General features: G+C 36.1%; 1 protein-coding gene across 2 annotated transcripts in view; it reads right to left on the bottom strand.

The window, feature by feature from the left end:
* The window catches only part of trim44 (TRIM family member 44), a 59,970-nt gene that overhangs the window by 10,298 nt on the left and 29,835 nt on the right, over nucleotides 1-19,837 (bottom strand). The window lies entirely within an intron of this gene.

Here is a 19,837-nt window from a genome sequence, read left to right as displayed (position 1 = left end):
TTGCCTGTATTCATGTCTTCCTCAGAATTCAGAAAACATTTAGCCACTGGGGGTGTTGAATTTTTCCTCTTGTTTTAAAAATAGAGAGTTGCCTTTGAGTGTTGTGCTCTGTACCCTCCTAGAAGGAGCATTGGAAGGAGACGATTCTAGTAAGTCCAGTAGTTTGTCCTGCTTAATTGCCCTGAGAGGCTGGAAACCTGTTGAATTGTATAGGCTGCCCATGGAAGTGAGTCATGGCTATTTTCTACCTAGCCTCCCTTTAACACAAGGTTACTTTTCCAGATTACTGCCACAGTAACCACCAGCCTATTTCAGAGAATCCCCCCCCCCCATCCTGAATGGGGTTCTCTTATTCATTAATATAGGAATTTATATTTCCAAACAGTGGATCAGACATTTTTGTCCAATTGAAACTGTTCTATTTCAATAAGCCAGTTTTCTCTGTTTAATTTAATGAAAGAATACCCCATTTAGAGCAAATTAGTATTTTGTAAAAGGAAATTGGAAAAAACAGAAAGGAATTTACAATAATACAAAACTACTGTTTTTTTTATTTATGAATCTATTCATCTGCAGAAAGCCAAGTGTCCTTGGTGTGCAGTGGTATGTTAGTATGTAAATATCTTGTTCATATCTTCTGACAGAAAATGATGCCAGATCTGAAAATCTGTGAATCTGATTGATCCTGGGTCTAAATGCAGCCTGAAACTATTCAGTGTGGGAGTGGCAGTGTGCCTGGCTGATTAAAATCTGGCAATTCCAAGTTGTGGTGACAAAAATAAAAAATAAAAACTGGTTCTCAGTGTAATAAAATGCTGAAGAATGTTATCAGCCCAGAAGATCCAGAAATGCGGAGTGTGGCTAATCAAGATAACCGTCAAATTTATCAGCTTCATAAAAATGTAAGACTTCACATTTTTCACATTTCACAGCCCATATAGTACAGAAAAAGTAAAAACAAAGATTCTGCTTAAAAAAATGGGGACATCTACAGAGAAAGGAAACAGTAAAGGGTGTTTCATCTGGAAAAGAGGATATCACAGCTGGGTGTTTGGTTCCCCTTGATAAGATTCCCAGAATGCCACTGGAGGCAGATCAGAAAGAAAACTTAACACTTAAAAAACCCTCTGTTGTTGATAACACAACACTTGTAGGAAAATCGGTCAGGTAATACTTTACAAAAAAATCAGAATCAAAAACGCACACACTCCTATAATGCAAGCATAAAACAACTGAATTCCCATCAAGTGGCTGGCATGCTCAATATATTGCATTTCTTTGCCTTTTATTTTCAACAACATGAGTTTATTTTCAAAGATATTTGGCAACTGCTTCCATTTTATCTGCTACCAGATGCTATTCCCCTCCATTTCCCATTCAGATTCACTTGTGTCATTATGTTAAAGTATTATTGCCTTCATTTTTAGAGGCCACAGCTGGCAAATTGAAGTCTCTACAATCCCCATTTATCCTGTTAGGTGTATTTGGCTTTTTCAGTGGACCTTAATAACATGTATGAAGCATACCTCAGCTTTGTGTCACTGTATTAAAGCTAGTCCCTTGTCTCCACTGGCTGTAAAACCAACCTAATAGCTGGCAATAAAAAAGAAAATTGAATGTACTGTTTCAAGAGTTGGTAGATGGTTAATTAATCTCTTCAGCTGCATCATTCTGTGCCTAATGGCCTTTATTTGAATATTCCGGCAGTGATTTCCACTTGTCTTTTCAAGCATGTGACAAGAACGACAACAAAAAAACTGTTGTATAGGGATTCTATTTTAAAAGCTTTTAAAATATGATCTGCAATCACATTTATCATGTTGCATCTCTTAATTCTACTTCTCCTGCTATTAATATTTCTACTCATGTAGTATTATACTCTTGCTGCTACTACTAAAATAATACTACATTGCCATTGATTCTACTATTAACAGTGCAAAACCTCTTGAAACGAATTGCTTCGTGGGATACATTTTAAAGAAGAAAGATTTGCAACGAAACGAAAGCATTCTTAGCCAGAGATGGTTAAAATATATCTTTCTAGTAAGCATTGGTTATTTCAATATCTAGTTTAACATTATTTATATTATTTCAAAATTAGAAAGTTGCACATTTTAGACTTTGAATAAATGACTTATAACTAGTATAGCAATTCCCACTTAATGTGTAGCTGAAGGTTACTTTGTCAAGTCATGAAACTCCAGTTAGCTGAATTTAATGAGCACCTGTGCACTTCTGATTAAATAAATGTTAAATCTGATTTATGTTCTATGGTGGCATTGCTACCATACAGAACAGAAGTATAAGGAAGTATTATTCAGCTTCTGAAAGGGTGTTGTAGCTTGGATCCAAAATGAAAAGAACTATCAAGATAACAAGAACTATGGAAGTGCATTGCTGCCACCAAGGGAAAAAAAATGCCCCCTTATCTCGTAATTACAAGATAAAGAATTATCTCGTAATTATGAGATAATGGATTATCTCGTAATTACGAGATAGCAATGCTTACGTCAGTGTATGTACAACCTGTTATGTTGTGTACTGAATGCATGTAGAAGCTACGATGAACTTGGCTGGCACTTTCGGTTTAATGATGTGTCAATGTCCAGCGCTGCAGAATTTGTACAGATTTACTGTCGACTGGGGTTTAGTCATAATGAAATCTTGCAATTTTTAGCAAATATGAACAGAATCATTACAAGCATGAGGACCAGTTTTGTGGGATTTAGAGATCAAAGCAATGATGGTTGAACAGTTACAAGTGCAATCACTTCCACACACATCTGCTATCTTTAATGAGCAATAAAACACAAGTGATTTAAGTGTGACATTTAACACTGGTTAATCATCCATTAAAATGCAGATAATATTTGTGGTCACACATTTGTATTGAGAAATACAACCTTCATTGGGCTCTATGACATTGAATAAAAATGTGAATAGTACTGTATGTGTATTTTTTCTGTATGGGGAAGAAGGTCATTTGTAGGTTTTATTGTGGTATAAAAAAGAGGTGATGAGTAGGCCTTTAGTTCCATTCAATCTTTTCAGAGAACATTACTTAAGCCAAGCTGTCTGTCTCCCTCCTCATAACCCAGTGAGACTCCTGTATACTTTTCGGCTGTCCATTAAAGATAAGGTTCCAAAGCAAGTCACAATAAATAGTTTACTTTCACAGAATTCTTGAGATAACAACAAATAAAACAAATCCTCAGCATTGACCGAAAAAGCAAACTTTCATGAGGCACGAAAACTGCAAAGCATCATGTCTTTTCAAACAGTATCGAAGCTGAATCCTGAAACCGATTAACACTGAATAGTAACTTAATTTCTTAACTTCTGGATTTTTCTGTGTTGAAGATCAGAGTTCGGCATGATGTAAAGTACTAAACCCAGTGTTGAGTGTGTCCCTGAATGGTTGTGTGAGGCTGAATATGGAACCAACCATATTGTTGAAGCTCATACTCTGCAATCTCTCAGGATACAGTATGTCTGGATGAGATCAACTAATTGCAAGATATCCAGATAGTTGTAGAGGAATTCAGAATGTAACTTTTCGTATGTTCTTTGTTTGCAGCAAGTTCAGCAGAGAGCTGTGGCTCATACAATGACAAGCGCTCTGTGATTCCTTCCCTGAGGAGTCTAGACTCTGAATTCTGTATGAGGATTTGTAAGCCCCAGTGAACTGAGTCACATCCATGGTAACAGTATAAAGTTGGACGTGCATGAAAATGAGATGTAGTTTGAGACGTGTGATTCCAGCTAACAACATGCCTTCCTGATAGAGCTGACAGCTAATACTGGAGAACTGTGATAAGAGGCTGATGTATTGCCCTTTGTTTCAAATAGTCATATCAACCAGTATTATCTCCACACTGCAAATATGTTGAACCAGGCAACATAGTCATGGCATCAGACAATAAGTATGAGTGTGATACTGTGTACATTTCATTTTCATTTTTATTAAAAGGGGTGATTTTTTAACAATAATGCAAGTATCTAGACTTTTTTTTTCTACACTCTTGCTGGAAAGGTAGTGTCTCTCAATCTCCAATATAGAACATCTTCATGTTTTTTAAGTAACCTATTTGCTGATTAGGAGCACTGCTTATTAATAGCATGAGCTGGAATGGATCAAGTTAATCCGTATAGTAAAGGAGATTCAGAGGTAGGAATACTATTAAATTTTCAGAGCGCATGAAAAATGTAATTGCTTCTTTAAGGTAGATTTTATTCTCAGTTGCATGGATTTGTGAATGCTACACTGCTGTTGTATGAACATAATTTCTCTGATCTTATAAGCTCACTCAGTGATAACATCTGTTGTTGTGAAACTAATGATCGTTCACAGTACATCATCGGAGCAACCAATATACAATGACATATATACTGTACATATATATATGCAAAATTTACTTATTTTTTTAATCTGTTTATGTTTAAGTTTGTTTTTCAGTTTTTATTCAGTGCAGGTATGACATTAAAGGATCTGTCAAGACTCACTGTCTGCTGTTATGGGCCTTGACCCCTATCCTTGGGAGAATAACAAGGCTCAGGTACATTTGTTAACCTTTAAGGTGCCATTGTTTCCATATTATCACTGTTTACGGGCCACACAGGTTGGGGCCAGACTTGCATGTTTTAAAAATACATTTTGAAGGAATAAATAAATAACAAGTAAGATGGGTCAGGTGGCCTTATCTGGTTTGTAGCTTTTCTCTTGTTTCTGAATGAATGAATATTAATCAAGCATAGATGTCAACTATAGAGTGCAGGTTCACATTCTTTTTACTTCATAAAGTAGTGTGGCAGGCTTCACAGGGTATGGAGTGACTCAGGGGCAGAACCACAAAATCATTTCTGTATCAGTGGATTCTAGACCTTCACAGGCCTCATGCTCCAGCCACAGAGCCACACACCGCATATTAACCACTGGCTAGATATTTATGGCTGGTGCTGTTTTTTCAGGTGTGTATGTAGTGGTGGATTTTTTAGCACAATGTAGAGAGGGTATTCTTAAAATTCAAAGAAATTATTAATAATTTTTTTTATTATCCAAACCCAGTGTTTTAACTGACAAGTAAGGAAAAAAAAAAACTTAAGTGTCAATTTTAAATTTGAACTTTTTAAAATGTATGAAATTACAATATGTGGTAAAAAGGTATATACATCTTATACTTACATTTCTGGCACACAAACATATTTCATGTATATAGTGTATACGTGCATTTCTGCATGCACTTCTGTTTTTAATGTATTCCTGGAGGCCCAGGACTGCAATCTTACACTTCGGCATGAATATCGCGCCTCCTGAGAACACTTTGAGCATCTTTTCTAGCACAACTCCCTCACCTCATCTTCAGCCTTGTAGCAGCTCTATGGTTCATTTCTCACCAGTGAGGTGCTGAGGCTGTCATTACATTAGCCAGCCGATTCAAGGCCAAACAGCACATTATTAGGTATGCTATCCTTTTAATAGCATTTTATTTTAATTTTTGCATTAATTAGAATTTGACAGATCGATCGAACTGTGGTTCATATAAGGAATGCAGTTTCTTTGCCTCGCATTTGCAAAACATCCTCTTTCCGATTGGACTTTTCACACGAAATGTTTAGAAAATGAAGGTATTTCAATTTTAGTCTCATTTTACATCCTGTGGGTGTTTCATTTATGGTTTAGACAGTCACACATTACGAACATATTACTAACCTCTGTTAAGAGCTCTGTAACTAAGAGCTTTTGAATCTGGGTCAGGTCATGTTCTTCTTGACTTGACTGCTGACACTGTCAATCCCAGCTCGTTACTGGAGTGCACAGAAAATCATCTAAGAATCACAGATTTTCCCTCATTCTTTGGTTCTTCTTTTAAGCTAAGAGCAGGCAATTGATATACAGTAAAAAAGCATATGTACAAATTTCATTCATACAAAAATGACAGATTTCCCATCACTGCTTCTATACTTAGCTTTTCACTGTATTATGGCTCTTTTTAATCTGATGTGTGTCCTATTTACTCAGGGTGGTCCAGAAGGACGTGTGCTGAGAAACTCATTTGAAACCCGTATGAGTAATGTCACAGTGGTATGTTTTTCATCTGTGTAACACTGCCTGGTTAACACTTTTGCTCTAACATCTAACAGATGCTAAAACATTTATACAGGAGGTTTTTGATTTTCACGCTCTTAAATTTGTTCATTTTTAGTTTAATATGCTTCAGGAATATATACCATTTCTTAGTTTAAGAAAAAATAGTTCTCACTTTTAATGCATCTGGGCATTGCCAGCAAAAGGCAGTTTTACAGAGTGTTTGAGATAATATACGCAGCTCATACTCTGGAATGAACAGCATTGCTTGGGCTACAAACAGGCAGCTGGGTGATCTCTGTCTCCACTCTACTGACCTATGGAAGTCAAGTCATATGTTAAAGAGCAGTTTTACATGCAAGCAGAGATTTAATCTTAAATGGTCTATTAGAAGCTTTTTTATTTAATTTATTTTGCTCTGAAGCTACTATGCCAGCTTTTGATCACAACTTTTGTCATTTTTAAATTTACTTTAAGAGTTACCTTTTCTCATCACTCAGTTCAGTTCCTTATCTGAAAACAGGTACACAAAAAGCAATATTTTTGTTCTTTTTATGTATTTTAATTTTGCAGTATATTTCTATCATAAATATGTTTCTCTTCCATTGAATCATCCATTCAGTTACGCTCATGTTTTTGTTCTGGAGAATTTGCAGCATGTTGACAGCATGCACTCCACCTTGTTGGATCTAGTGAGGTCAGGCTGGAGGACAACATTTGGGCAGACACACCAATCAATTAAATAAGTGTTGAGCCTGTGGTGCTCTCAGACTCAATACATTTCACGGGTGTTTGCAGAGGCACCTTTATCTTTCCTTAACAGCTGAGATGGAAGAGAAACAGAGTGTCTGGGAAACTGCAATGTGACATACTGTAGGAGTATACAAAATAGAGTACCAAGTGGCACTGTGGCATAGTGGTTAGTATTGCTGCTTCACAGTGCCCGGACCTTCAAATCTGGACCTGGGTTGCTATATACAGTATGTGAAGTTTGTATGTTCTTAATATGTTTGTGTGGGTTTCTTCTGGGTACTCCAGTTTCCTCCCACAGTCCAAAAGCTTTCGGTTAGGTTAATTGGCTTTTACATTTGCCCTGTGAGTGTGTGCATGTCTGTGTTTGCGTCTGTGTGTGCTCTGCAAGGAACTGGCGTCCCAGCATGTACCCTGTCTTGTGCCCGTTGCTTGCTGGGATAGGCTCTGGCTTTCCCGTGACTCTGAATTGGAAGAAGCGGTTAGAAAGTTGATGGATGAAAACAGAGTACGTACAGATTTAGAACAGAGTCTGAGGAAGTGTGGTACATTGCTATGTCAAAGGTTTTTTTTCTCTGTTTACATTTCTGAAGTTTAACTATGTTGTATAAGGTGAGACTCTGTCTGTACTGTAGTCCCCTTCCCAGCTCCAAGCCAAACAGGCTAAACAAGGCTTACACACACAAGACACAAGAGGCTTGTTCCCTGACAGAGGGGATGTTGAGTCACCATAATACACTCATTGACTTTACCTTGTACTTTCTACTTGGAGCTCTGTTACACTTTCCATTTAGCAGTTTACTGTTGGTTCAAAGTGAAAATATTTTTATACCAATCCTTCCAAGCAAATTGCACCCTTAGCCATAAAGACCAGTGTGGAATGTTGCCCATCAACCCCCCCCCCCCCCCCCCAGAGCTGTGAGGCAACAGTGAATGCTTGCAATTTTTTTATTATGACTTGAAAGGCATGTCAATGTAAGAATCCGACTCATGTTATTATTGTGATATCCTGTACATTTCAAATCCTTCATATTCTTCAGATGTCCACCTATTTTTAAAAATAGGTGCCTGTATATTTTGAAAAGGAGAATGCCTACTGTATATTAAAGAACTAGACCCCTTCTCATAACCAGGGTACTGTTATCTGTGTTTCTCTTAAGAAGAAAAGTACTCATGTCCCCAGTAAGATGTTCACTCTCATTGCGTCTACCTCAAAAAAATCCCTATACCTGTACATTGTGTATTAGAAATGCATTTTAAATCCATTTTAACCCTTGTCTATTTAACTTTGTGTACAAGACTATTTAAGACTACAATTTTACAAAAATTAAAAGCTGCACAGGAAAGCGTTCCATGTTGTGACACTACAAAGACAAGATAATCCCACAGCTCTGTTCATAATAATTATTTGTCATTTCTGTGCTGAAGTTAACAACTATTTGCTACTTTAACGCCTACCTTAGCAGCAGTAAAGTAAAATCCAACTTTGAGGTACATTTGGAAATCTTATGAAACAATAATAAGCCATATTCCACCATCTGTTTCCCTCTCTTCCCTTTCCTACACAAACATGTACAGGTACCTGTTTAATTAGCAGGTTTTTTAAAGCTTGCTGCCGGTTGCCCCTCCGTTGTTCAATGAATGAAACAAGGGGAAAGAGGGGATTGGAATCAGAAACCGTGATTGCTTCACAAGAAATCAGATGTGAGGGTACAAGAAGGCTGTTTTAATGAGCAGGTGCTGCAAGGAGGGAGGAGGGAGGAGGGAGGAGGGGAGGGCATTTGGAAAAAGACCCAGAGGGATGGAACTGAGCTGCACATTCTTGTGTCTGTGTGAGTGTGTTTAAAATAATTAATGTCAGCTGCATCCTGCCATTTCATTCTCTGCTCTTTCCTGCATCATATTGTTTGTACTAATTGATTCTTTGATATGTTTCAATTAAGCCTGTTTCTTGATCTAACAAAGTACTCCTTTTAATCCGAGGAAAACTGACATTTGAATTTTTGGGAGAAAAAGACTCATGTCCCCCAGCTCATGTCATCGTCCTAACTGCCTGCTCTGCATGAACACGAGTAATTCACCATGCTGGCCTTGTATTTACTCTGCAGTGCTAATCTGACCCCTCTGCAACTTCAAGTGTACAGTCTTCCTGAGATGTTTTACAAAACACAACAGGATGTACTTGGAGTAAATGTGATGCAAACAAGTGAGACATACAAGAGTGAGGAATTTAAGTTGCAGAGTTTCATGGAGTTCAGGTTACACTTACTGTACAGGCATATGATAAAGGCCACCAATGAAATGCATGATTCTGGCTATTTTGCTTCTTGCAAGCAACACAACTGTTACTTATAACCATGCTTTAAAAGGTAAAGCCTACACATTAGAAACAATGTATTTCTAATAAAGAGGATAGTAGTATCATGCTTCTAGTTTTACTTTCTTGTAGCTAAAGTATTTGAAATAAATGAAGTCTTTTGGGTATTTGAGGCTGTGTTTATGGTGGCCTCTAGTGGCATATAATAATAATAATAATAATAATAATAATAATAATAATAATAACAATAATAATAATAATAATAATAATAATAATTGCTTATACTTATATAGCGTTTTCTGGACATTCCACTCAAAGCGCTTTACAGGTAATTTGAAACACGTTCCTTGACTAAGAGAGTGTTTTGCACACAATTATATATTTATCCTCTCTGGAGGGTGTTAACAGTATATGGAAGGCTCAGCCTCTACTCTCCACCTAAGTATGGGTTCAAACAGGTCCATCTATGAGGACCTCAGCCCCTTTGCAAGATATCAGCCTGAAACAACACCTAACAAAGATGATGAATGAAGATTAAAATTCCTGACTTTTTCCTACAGAGCCTGGTGAAAGGTGAAATTTCCAAGGGCTAGACTGATACATTTGTTGGGAATAAATGACAAACAAATGGGCTGGACAGCAGGCTTCCTCTTATTTGTAACCTTTCTTATAATGTTATGTTTATTTTTAAAATTAATTTAATTTAAGAATTGTCTGTGATGTCTAGTGAGAATAGTCCAGAGACAATTTATGATTCAGCACATGTCCATAAAGGGAAACAGATGAAAAGCAGCTGAAAGTTATTAGTGTTTAATTAGTGGAGAATGCTACACAGTGTTCTGTAACAGAAATGCACATACCTTCGGGGAGGCAGGAGCAGGCAAAGTAAATTAGTTTATTGAGACAGCTCTGATCTTAACACTGTACTGGCAAAAGACAACTCATTCCAATTACTGCATTTGGTAGAAGAACCAGTGTAATACAGGAGAAAATAGTGCCTGGGCATTGATGCATTTTCAATGCTTCTTTCAGTTTGATAATGTGGCTGAGCTTGCTGCTCCTTTTTATTAATTTTAACCAATGTAGCACATCTCTACAGCCCATGCTTTTTTTTTCCTTTGCAGTTTCAGTTTTGTGGTCAAAGTCCTATCTTGATAATGACATTTCTATGGGCTGCTAAGGAAATTAATGCAGTGACTTCATTTGGATAACAATAGTTTTGTCTTGATGAATTGTATTTTTTTCCGAGACAGCGAGATACAGCCAACTGGTGAAATCAATTGGAAGATAAAAAACATATACATATTTTGATATTACATGTAGGCTTCCTAGTGTACTCAGTAGGTTATATCTAAGAGATACCATAGCCTTTAACAGGAAACAAACTGTGGTTCTGGCATACCACTGGAAAATGAAATGGTTGGACAATGGGCACTGTTTCCAATCAAACACTCTTATTCCTGAAAGGGGCCAACAGCATCAATTCATAGACTGGACACATAGACTTGGACCAAAAGTCACAAATAGAAGTGATATCAAGGTCAGTTTATGCACTCTGTTACACAAATAATTGCAGATACTGTAGTATATAGAACAAACTGTCATGACTGGGAGTGTGTTGCAGCTCTCAGATTTGAGCCAACGGTGTGGATGCAGTGTGTTTTGTGCATTCGCAAAACGATCCATTTCTTGTTAAAATCACAAACCGCAAGTTAAAACAGTACTATGATTTGACACATGAATAGGACTAAAGGCCTGTTCTGCTGCTATCTACACTATGACCATGTCCCAATACCCACACCTGCGGTCTTGTGCCCTTCATATACACATTCTCTCTCAGCTCTGCAAGGGCTTAAGCTGTCCCATTTCTAATTTGTGTTCTATGTTCTAACATATCAAAGTGGAGTGAAGATGCCATGGAGAATAAAATATTCAAGTGTTAGCAAAATTGAACTTTTTACAGTTTTAACACTCATAGTATTGTATGTAAAAAATAATTGGCTTACTTTAGATTTAAAGGAACAAGTTAAAGTTGTATTCCATGCTGAAAAGGGAAGAACGGAAACACAATGTTTCGGCTGTGGAGCCTCACACCCGAAGAAGGCTCCACAGCCGAAACTTTGTTTTTCCTTTCTTCCCTTTTCAGCATGGAATACAACTTTAGCTTGTTCCGTTGCAGCCTACACATGCTGACGCGCTACCTACTTTAGATTTATACAGTATGTGTTATAGGTATGAATGTTGACATAAAACTATTATTTTGTTACCCCATTTTGACTGATGACGTTTTTCAACTGTAGTTCATTTTGCACATGGTAAGAGAAAGTAGCAGTGCAAATCTTTGAATAAATGAGTAGGTATTGCCAAGTTAACCTTATTGAGTTTACTTTGCCCACTTTGAATCAATCCCGATTAACATGAATGAAATTATTATATTCTACACACTGTCATTTTTATACAGGGCAGATGAGATTAAATATAATTATACAAAGCTTTGAATAAACAGAGAGCAGTATTGGCAAGTTTTCCTTATTTAGTTTACTTTCCCCATTTTAGTCAGGCCTGCTCAACATGAATGAACATGATATGTCACTACTTTTGTGCAGGGACAGACACGATGACATTCAATTTCATCAAACTGCGAGTGGATAATGAAAAATCTTTTAAAAATTCTCTGCTGGCATGCACTTAGCCACTGGAAAAGAAGCAATGCGAAAGCAACAACAACAGAAAGCATTTACTGTACAGTACCTTGAGCTGGACACTAGTTTTAACTATTGTCTCCGTAACCTTACATATTATAGAGAAATGACTTTTTGTTCCATTATTACTAAATTTGTTTTTTTCATACATTTTGTGGATGGATGCTGATTCTACCCATATCTTATCTATCCTTCCATTATCTGAAAGTCACATATTCCCGGTAAAGGTTGTGGCACCAGTAACCTATCCTAGAATCTACTGTACACACTGTATACAAGGCGGGATGACGCCCTGGACTGGAAACAAGTTGATTGCAGGGCACACACAAAAACACACACAAGCAAATATACAAGAGCAATTTATAGGTTCTTACTCATGCTGTGTCTGTTTCATGCAACCAAGTTCTGTAATTTTCAAACTGGATTATTCTTCGCTTCCTCCTCACTGTGCATAGGATCAAGATACACTTGAGTCCCGTACAAGGGAAATTTACCACTATTTCAGTGTTTTAAATCTTCTTTAATAGTGGTAAGTGGCATCATATCTACTTGTACCCATTGCCTGATTTGACGACATACTTTTGTCTCTTAACATTTTTAAATGAAAGAGATATACTGAGTTAAAAAGTAGAAAATTTATACAGATTTAATTTTGATTTTATTTATTAGAATCTTTAGGGGTGCCAACAATTTTGACAACAATTTTGACTATCTTTTTGAGAAATAAAATTATCACTTGTTAACAGAAACCTTTTTTCCAAAAGCAATTGCATTAAGATGGAAGAATATACAGTAGTGTAATGCCAAGAGGGGCATCATCCTCGAACGGCAGTACTTTCCCTGAAGCCTTGTACAATTTGTGGATACTTTTGCCATAATAAGATGTCTGTGAGAGCATGCTAGCATGCAAAATGGCATCAACTGGCAATTAATGGTGGGAGTAAATGCACCTGAAGCTGGGAAAGCACTGCAGAGTGAGATAAGTTTTGCACACTACAAATATTGTATTTTGTTGTAGATGTTATACTGTTTTTAATCTGATACAAGAAAATGAACTATGGTAAGACCTGAGGCTAAAGATCAGATCACTTTATTAGCCATATACAATGTCTTGCATTAAGAATTTGTCTTTTTTGCATACCCCAACTTGCTTTCCATGAGACACACAGACTGAGAGACGTAGAGAAGCTTGTGGTCAAAGTGCAGGGTCAGCCATTGTACAGAAGGAAAAGGAAAATCACAACTAAACCATAGGCTAGTTTCCACTGGCATTTAGATAGAGAACTTAGAAGTTAGTCAGGAGCTCAAACTACAAACAACAAGCTAGGCTTTCTTTTAGCTTTTATGTTTTCCATTATTTTGATATGAATAATAAACACTGTTTAACTGCCTGACCAACTCGGGTTGTGTCTGTGTTCCGGGCACCGCCTACTGTATGTCGGTGCCTCTGTGATGTCCGTGCTCCCTGTAGCATCACAATAGTATAAAATACAGCCCATTAACTATGTTTGTTATACAACTTTTATATAACTTTTTCCCCCTCATTTTTATTAAGCCTGCCAGTAACTTTGGAGGTGACTTCTTGCAGATGTATACTACATTGAAATGGACAATTGTGACATAGACTTTTAACCTATTATATGTAACTAGGTCATCCTTTAGACTCATTTCCTATTAGTCAAAATAAGCAGTGTAACATTTAAAATATCTGAGAACAGTTACGAATAGCTTACATTTTCTGTTATTGTCATGTCTATTTTCTAAATCATGTAACTGTAGTTACAGTCTCCCAAAAAACACATTAAAATACAGAACCATGTAAATTCAAGAACCATTTACATTTAGGTGATTTGATCTTTGTCAAATCATGTTGAAGCAGTGACCTTTACAACTACTGTATTACAAAGTGTTTTGAGGATTAGTAATTTGATGATTGTGTGCAATGACACTAAACATTTGACAATAATTCTGATAAGGTTACTATAACTGTTCACAATAGTTCCTTTACTTTACTAGTTCCAAACTGTTCCTTTATATCCTGATTTGTCTCTGCTTTGAAGAAGTGGTTTTCTGCAACAAAGTTCATGTATAATAGAAGTGCAACTAAACTATCAGAAAATAAAAAAAGGTTTTTGATTATTTTAATGTAACTCATCTTCTATGCCAAAATGCATACTCTTTGAGTTCAATTTATGCAATGTATTAAACATTCTGACAGAGCTTTAAAGACATTAACATTTCTACCTCTATTAAGATGTAATTGCTTTACTAATTCATTAAATGTTTTCAAGAATAACAAAACACTTGACCTTCATAATTAACCTCAAGGAACATATGTTATATGATTAATACCATTCAGAATACTCGTTGTTGTAATATATGTATAAATGTCCTCCTGGAACATGTTTACATCTAATTTAAAAATATAATAGACATGCATGTAATTATTTTTGTTTCTATGTATATCACCCAGATACTGTATATCTGAAACTTGTTTCCATAAGCCTTTGCTTATTCTATAACAGCTGTGCTGGTGAGATCTTGGACTGAGATTCTTTCAATGGAAGTCCAGTCTTTCAAACTGTAACTGTAACTGCAAGGCTGCTAAGGATGATAAGGTTACCAATCAGAGCTCACCCCTACCATGAAATATAGTGAGCTCCTCTGCTTTCCACAATAATAACTGAATTATTAAAGACCTTGTTTGACGTGGCTGTAATTCTACAGGAGCTTTTGCTTGTCCTTGGGGATTGTAAATATTTCATTAGTGGAAAGCCTCTGTTCTGCTCCTCACTCCCCAGTGATAATACACACAACACTTTTTCATTTTCTCCTCACCTCTAAATCTATTTTTTGACCCTTTCAAGGACACGCTGACATGGCGGACAGCCCTGCCAGTGCACTGTCAGCATGAAGGCCTTGATAAGAGCTCTGAAGCAGCAGGCAGGGGACAGTAGAGGCAGCTCATGGCCTTCTGATACCCACAGAGGTAGAGCTTGTTTGTAGACATATGACAACAGGCCAGCAGCGCATGGCCATCCGCCCCTTGGCTCTGCAGCCAAATCTCTTCTTTTAAAGAGCAAACAAAACACTGGTTATTTGCAATATCTCCCATTTCCTGTATGGGAAAGAAATATATAAACATATCCAGAAAGTATATGTCTGATATACGGCACAATGTAATATAAAAAAGACCAGAAAATTTGAGTGTGATACATTCAGTATTTATTGATTATTTTTTGGGTAGTTCTGGTATCCTCTATATTTTTATTATTGTATTGTACGGTATACCTCTGAGAAAGGTTACAACATATAGCCCTGTGGATGAAGGAGATAAGATTATTATAATAAGATTTGCAAAAAATATGACCAGACTAGGAAAGAACTCAATTAAGTGCCAAAGTCATCACTGTCAGGTAGAAATCTTTGTTGTTTATCTAGGTGGTTATATTGTTTAATAACATTACAAATCCTGTTACCAGGACTGCAGAGTGAGAACAACAGGTATTCATTCTCCCAGGCCACTGAATGCTTATAGTAATAACACAGACATACAATATAAAAAAATAGAATGATTAATTTGGATAACTTAACTGTGTAATTTAAGAAGTGGGACATTACTGAATGTTCTGTTTTTCCTTCTTCTTCTTTGGCCTTGTTATTCTATTATAAAATATACAGGTTGTGTATTGTTCTATAAATGTGGGAGTAAAAAGGTTTACTGAAGTTTAAAAAATAATCAAATACTGATGAGGCCTGAATACCTTCAATTAATCTGATACTAAAATGGGAAAACTTCTAGGCTGAGTATAAAATTCTAAAAAACTTTGCATGGAGAATATAAAAAGGGAATATAAATATTATTACAAACATGAAACTAATCTCTTTACATAAATGCCAGCTGCAACATTTCAGTGCCCATTACCCGATTGTTCTTAAGGAATCCAAGTGATAAACATTGTATGCTGAACTACAGTAGAACTCAATAAATCTTCTTGTTTCTTTACTTCTGCCTCTCTGCTATGGTCCTTTTTAGGTACTCCTGAGCTGACTGGTCAGCTCTGGATAATTCCAGTTACAAAGGTTGTTGTGTCATCTGGTTTCCAAACACTTGGAACTGTGTTTTAGTTGAATATTCTCCCAAGCCAACATTCTGACTACACAGTGCCAGACTGAACATAAAAAAATCTATACAAATATAGTGGACATCCCTGACATTTAAGAGGATCAAATTAAATTCTTCTAAGGGCAAACTGCAGTCTCAATTTCTCAGACCAGTTATGAAATCTTGGTAACAAAATACATTCATTAACAATATACAAAAAATTACAAATTTCGAATTAAGCACAAATTGTGAACTTGTACTGTACATTGCCGTGCTGTCACAAACCAATGTGATCTGCATGCAGAGTTATCAAAGTAACTAGTATTTGTTGGCAAAACGTTCTCAAAGTCAAAAGCAATATTTTTATTGGATTAAAAGAGATGTATGTACAATGTCACAGAGGCACTTCACCTCACCTAACATTTTGTTGCCTCGTTCTGAAACACACAATATAGTACGATTATTTATATTGTGGTTTGAAATGCACTCATCACTGCTGATTCTTTCTAAAATCCCCAAAATATATAAATAGCATTGCAGTTCCCCTTAAATCATTCTTGGAATTTTAAACTTCAATACAGCTGCCTACTGGTCCTGTTTGAATAACTAACAGCAACAGATTTTCCTCTAAAAAATGTATCAATTGCCAGACCATGAAAAAACATTGAGTGATTAATGTAGAATTGCAAACCATACTCAGAAATACATGATGGAAATGTTTTTTGATGGAAAATGCCTTCATGTTTTTTTTTTCTAAGAAATTAAGTCTATAAATTTTTTCCTGACAGGAACATGAAGACGTATATCATAAATTCTTCAGGATTTTGATTTGTAATGGGCTGTCCATTGGCTCTGCACAACACACCCCACCAACAGCTAATCATGTTTACCCTCTCGGTGTTTTTGTAATATATGAAAAGCAATAAGCTACTCTGAAAATCTCCCCAAAGTGACAGGGAAATTGTTGAGCCAGGCCTGTGATAGCTCTGAGAAAACCAGTCACAAGATGTTGATGAGTCAGTTTACCTTTGCATTAAATTAGTCAGAAACACAAAAAAGCATCAAGTCTAACAGCATATTTTTGGAAGCCTCATCATGGAGAGTGGAGACTTGGATAATGGCATTCCTGAACTTTCACTAATGTTTTACCCTTAAAAATTGCGTCAGGGTGTTCAGTCACTCACACATTCAAATTTACTTAAATAAAATGTTATCTACAGCTAAAAATACCTTAACTTGGTATAGTTGGGATTTTGTGCTACACTATCTACAAACCTTCTGCTATTTAGTATTTGTGTTTCACCCTGAGTCACTTGTTAATATTATAGCATCAGAATAAACTTTTCAGATGCTCATATTTATTACCATTCTGCACTTTATACCCAGGTAGCTGTTTCATTAAGAACTGCATTTTATAGACAAAAGATTAAATGTCCAAAATGGTGTATCTTTATAATAACAAGATAATCCCATCAATTTTGTCAGTCAAGCAGTCAATCTATTAGGTTATCATGAACAGATTTGTTTGTACTGTAATTAAAGTTCACGAGGTGATGAAATATTTTTTTCAGTTGATGGTATTTTGCATGTGTTTCATTTTAAAATGAATAATCTAGGGAAAAACAATTTAATGTTAAGCAGTACCCAAACACATTTATTTATGCAGCTTAAAGTTTCATTCAAGTCTTATTTGGATTATTTAATTCCCAATCAGCAAGATCCTCTATACCTTCACTTCAAAATTTGGCATCTATGATAATGATTTAATGATGTACACCTTCTGTTTTATTGATTTTGCACTGCACTGGACTGAATGCATGACATTTCTCATTAATTTTAAATTCCTTCTTCTTACAGTACATTTAAGACTCTGCATTGTAATACTTACCATGTTAGTGACAAAGCCTTGTGTTACTGTATTTACCCAAGAACTCTAGAACACCATCCCAAGAAATCAGAAACATAGCCACACAGAATTCTTAAATTTGGAAAGAAGACCTTTTTTTTCTGAAGACTTTTTTTGTAAATGTTGTATCTCTTGTGTTTCCTTCAATTTCATAAGAAGGTTTGAAAGCTACAATTTTATTGTGATACATGATGTGCTTTTCTGGATTGAAAAGGGATTCTAAGGGACTGTTTTTAAAAGTTAATAAAATAAACTTCTTTTCAAAACATTTTTAAACATTCTCTATATGAGTGCCGCTGCTTGTTAGAAGCAACTCTTCATAGGTAACAATTACCATGGTACTATAACTAGAACAGTTATAACAGTATTGCAGTGATTGACAGTATTATGTTTTTATGGTTTTACCATGGGACAATGCAAAGTTTAAATTTGGTATATTGCAGTAAAACAATGTCCAGCAGCAATTACAGAGATAACAGATCACTGAGCCAACAGCAGATGACCCAGCTTGCTTCAGGTGTTAGTAGCAAAGAATTGCATCTGATGCAAATATCTCACATTACTGGACTGCAAGCCACAGCTTGTATATGGGCAGCTTTTAATTGTATATGGGCAGCCTGTCTTAATTGTCATATTAGCCAGGTTTATTGTTGCTACACCATTGCACATGTAGTACCTATCTTATAGGTCACTTACTGTATAGTGGTCTTTCTCATAGCACAACACACTAAACAAAGCCTGCTACAACTACTACTGCACAGAGCCAACAGGACTCATGGGATAAACCATAGCTTTGGAGAGAACGTTTGACTCCTATCGATCATACCTTTTTCTAACAGTTTGATAGGGTGGAATAAATACTAAAGACATAAACCCTACAAATCTTTCTCTAGGCATTTTCCAGGCATTTCAATCTCAAACCACCTATCCCGTAGAAAGTCCCATGCACATAATTTGTATAGGTTTGAATAATACATTTATCTATTGGCTTTCTACATAAAACATTTCACAATGTACATTTCCCAAATCATATTACATACCTCCTGTAATATCTTATTGAAAATCTTTAGGACTGAATTGTTTGTATCCCTCTGGTGCAGTACCTTTTATCTTAAGTCCTTTTCTTTTTTTTGTTAAAAAATTGAAGATGTGTCATTCATATGTTTGAATACACTCATATTAAACTAGACTCAACATTTTGTCCAACATGCAGAACTGCAAGACATGACTCTTTTTTGTGGGAGGAAATGGCAGATTAGTTAACTAAAATATAATCTTTTTTCTGAGACAATGTGGATAGCCCTGGGCATTGTGACTCCTACAAAAAAATCAGTATTGCTCTCTCCAGTGTAAAAAGCATGCTCTTATAGTCTAAAAGACTTTCTCAACCTTCCTAATCAGTTTAATAAAACAAACACAACAAACACCTGAAATCAATACGCTTTCTGTGGGAATCTGGTTTGAAAGAAATCAATTCTTTGACATCTGAAATGAGGTCTTTTATTTTTTCATGCTTATTACTGAGTGTGTAACTCATTCATTCTTTTTGCAGTGCCTCTGACTAATCAACTACAGCATTAACTGCTAATAGGTTCAGCAAAAGGACTATAATCATAAGATTAGAGCAAAGCAATAAGCTCCTTAATACTTTTTGCCCTCAATGTAGCCACATAAATATGTATGTTGGGCAGTGGAGGCCAGAGAAGGGCTTTCAGTATGACAGAGTAACCCCCACACGATGTACTGTGTAGCGATACTAATATTATGCTTTCTGCCTGGTAATTGGTTAGTATCCCACAATTACCACAATATTTCATAGCCTCATATCCCTCATTTAAAAACAAGACTGTTTTATCATTTTTAAAGTCTTAGATTATAGACATGAGGGAGGGCAAGGAAAGGTCATATGGATATTTTTTTCATATATAACATTTTCAGTTTAGAAAAGGCTCCTCAAGTCAAAGTAGGCTCA

Source organism: Atractosteus spatula, chromosome 16 (genome assembly GCF_055471065.1).
Source record: "Atractosteus spatula isolate fAtrSpa1 chromosome 16, fAtrSpa1.hap1, whole genome shotgun sequence".
In the NCBI taxonomy this organism is placed as follows: domain Eukaryota; kingdom Metazoa; phylum Chordata; class Actinopteri; order Semionotiformes; family Lepisosteidae; genus Atractosteus; species Atractosteus spatula.
The sequence above is the reverse complement of the archived record's forward strand: the minus strand, read 5'-3'. Positions and strand labels throughout refer to the sequence as shown.